We start from the raw sequence: 3,532 nt of genomic DNA on the forward strand, positions 1-3,532 counted from the left end.
GGGGGGTAATTGGATATTTTCTCTAACTAAAATAACATTCCTAATAGACTACAAAATCCCTAACAACTAAAATAACATTCCTATTAGACTACAAATCAAATCTTTTTTTCTTTATCTCTAACCATATATATCCTAAGTATACGCACATCAAAGAACCTTAGAATTAAATGGTCAATATCCTTTTGTTACCCCTTATATATAGCAAGCCAAAAACCAAACAAAATCACCAAAACTACATACAAAGTGACTAACAAGGCTCATGGTGTTACCAGTGGTGGAGCCAGAAATTTGACGAAGAATGTGTAAATTTTTTTCTCGGTTGCGTTAAGAGTGTGTAAAACTAAATACATACTCATAATAGCTAACATTTAGCCTATATACACAAAATAATTTTTCGATAAAAGGTATGCACCTAACCACCCTTTGATATAGGTGGCTCTGTCCATGGGTGTTACTACTGATTATAAAACTAGTGTCAAGTGCAAGAAAACTAATATTTATGAAAATATCCTAACAAGTCCAAAAACTACAATAGGGTTGATTATTATTAATGTCTGAATCAGTTCTCATGCACCTTGAATAATATTTTCTATGTTTTTGTTGGTGTTATTGAAAGTAGACTAGGAATATCCTAGTAATGGTTTAATTTTCTTGTTATTGAAGATTTTGTTATTGTTGGGTGGGTTTTATGTTTAATGTTGGTTTCAAGTTGTTGGAATCATAATCATTTTGGTATTTTTCATGATTTATTCAATGTACTTCCTTAGTTCAACAATATTTAATTCATTATCCACTTGCAATAAATATTAGAAAACAAGAAATTATTGGAGTAATTTTGCTATATTATTTTTTGAACATAGTAAATTTAATATCTTAAAAATATATATGATGAAAGTATTTAATATCAAAAGTATAATGGACAAAAAATAAGTAATTATTCATTGATTTTTTAAATTAAATAAACATGAATATTTCTTTTTAATATTTTTAATACAATCAATAAGTATTGTTGGAAAAAAAAAGTAGTATGAAAAAGACTACTATTTTTAATATTTTCATGATTTATTGTATGTATTCCTTCCCTGGAATAACATTTTGTCCACTTTTATAATATTTCACCACTATTAATTTGACACATATATATATTAAAAAATAATAAATTATAAAAGTAATTTTACTATGTCACTCTTGGATATAATAAATTTTAATGTCTTAGAAGATATGTTGAGTGTTGAAAGGTATTTAATATCAAAAATATAATTAATAAAAAATAATAAATTATTTATTAATTTTTTTAATTAAATAAATATGAAAGTCTATTCTTTTAAATAATCGACAAGTATTATTGGCTATTTATGATATGATTAATAAGTTGTTGGAGTGATATCTTTTTACCTTAACTTTTTCCTATAATTCAATTTATGTCCTCACGTCTTTCTTTAGAGCCGGAGCTAACCTCTTTTAGGGTTCGGCCGAATTCCTTCGACGGAAAAATATACTATTTATACATGATTAAAATTATTTTTTATATGTTTATAGTAAGTGTTGAATCCCCTTCGATTGAGTTTTCTTTGAATATTGAACCCCCTCAGTTGAAATCCTAACTCCACTCCGCCTCTATTTAGAACCATGTGTAACCATTCTATAAAGACACGTATTATATAATTGATACACTTTTTTTAGTTGTTGGAGTGATGATTACTTTGTATTTTCATGAGCTATTCTTTGTAGCTTTGATTTCACCATGGTTAATGTGTTTCTTATGTAATGTTTTTTCCTTTTAGGGTTTGGTATATCAATATATTGAGATTTGATTAAATTTGAATTTGAGTCGGGAAATAAAAGACTTGTTATTATTGTTAGCATGGAAGCAAAAATAATGGTCATTTTTTTAAAAAGCTATATCTTTTGGCCAAACTAAAAATGAGAAAACAGGATTTTTTATCTTAGCCATTGGTTCTCACTTTAGTCCATTGTCAATTTTTTTCATAAACTCATGATGTCCGAGTCTAAGGCACGACTAGGTTGATAAAACTAGTAAAGTTTTCGTTTCAGGCCTCAAAATTTTTAATAGTAAATACTATAATTTCAATTTCACTTGAAATAATAATCAAAATTGTGAAATACATTTTAAAAAAATATCTAAAAAATAATAAGAAGAAGAAAGAGAAAAAGTTACTCATTTTTACAAGAAATATTTTAAAATTTTGAACTAAACAACTAAAACTTTATATTAATAAATAAAATTTTAACAACATCCAAGTTACTGCATTGCAAACAAATGGCTAACATCTTATTAACAAGAATTAATTCTTACTTTTATTATTAATAATCATATTAATATGTGAAGTTAAAACTTAGGTGTCTTTTAAAAATACTACATCGAAACAACTACGAACAAATAAGACATTATTAGAGTGTATTTTTTTTTATGTTTGTTTATATATGTAAGAGCTCCTGTTAAAAGGGTTTAGACCACTAATTTTATTGAGACGCCTGTGGTTCACAGATACGCAGTAATTTCAATATCTCCAGAGATTCTGTTTGCTTATCAAGCTGCTGCAGTTCTTCATTTGAACAATTTTTTACCTTGTTTGTCGACATTAGTCAGAGTTCTACATTCTTCTTGATATGATATTTGGTTAATCTTTCAACAACCTCCAGGCTGCTACCTCCTTCCTTGTTTTCAGTAACTTAATTCTACATTCTTCTTGATATTTGGTTAATCTTTCAACAACCTCCAGTCTGCTCCTTCTTTGTTTTCAGTAACTTAGTTCTACATTCTTCTTGATATTTGGTTAATCTTTCAACACCCTCCAGCCTGCTACTTCTTTCTTTGTTTTCAGTAACTTCTCCTTTAAGCATTTTTTAAGCAGATGCAGTAGAGCTGTCCCATAAGCAAATGTCGTGTGCATAACTTACCTCTGGCAAAAGTACACGTCAAATTGGTTATCAACACATAAAAAAACATATAATTGATGTTTAATTAAGAGTCGTGGAAAATCTTCAAGCTATAAAATAAGAACATCTTGAGGTAGGAGTATATATGGTTTTTGTTTGAGAAATCTTACAGAAGAGCGCAAATACAAGTTGATACAATCTCTGAACCACGTAAACGGCATATGCGATGCCTCTTAAAACCTTTTGATCTGTTCTCAGTTCAGATCTGTATAAAAGAGATAAAATTGTGTAAGACAATTAAAAAAGTGTTCCTTTGCAACATATTGTATGTTAGTTTTTCTTCTCCAAGCTATAGTAGAAGAAAGAATTCTGCTCTTAGGAGGAATTTTTTTATGAAATGGAGAATAATGATTCCATTTAGTCAATAAAAAGACACTAATTTTGTTAAAGAGACAAGGTGGGCTAGACATTAGAAATTTAAGAATTCAGAATATAGAAATTTAGGGGCATAACGTGGACCATGCCTGAATACAAAAGAATTATGTAACCATGTACCTTTCCTTCATTATTTCACATCTCCGTCGGGTAGCCACTTAGTGACTAGAAACTTCCTCTTCCTGTTTGAGACTAA

The 3,532-nt window shown here is 28.4% G+C and overlaps 1 long non-coding RNA gene across 1 annotated transcript; it reads right to left on the bottom strand.

The window, feature by feature from the left end:
• Nucleotides 1–2,458: 2,458 nt before the first annotated feature.
• Nucleotides 2,459–3,532, bottom strand: LOC124890490. Its single transcript, XR_007049195.1, has 3 exons — nt 3,457–3,532; nt 3,072–3,166; nt 2,459–2,924 (listed from the first exon to the last, which is right to left on the bottom strand). It is a non-coding gene; the product is annotated as an uncharacterized LOC124890490 (long non-coding RNA).

This window comes from Capsicum annuum, unplaced genomic scaffold (assembly GCF_002878395.1).
Source record: "Capsicum annuum cultivar UCD-10X-F1 unplaced genomic scaffold, UCD10Xv1.1 ctg18901, whole genome shotgun sequence".
NCBI lineage: Eukaryota > Viridiplantae > Streptophyta > Magnoliopsida > Solanales > Solanaceae > Capsicum > Capsicum annuum.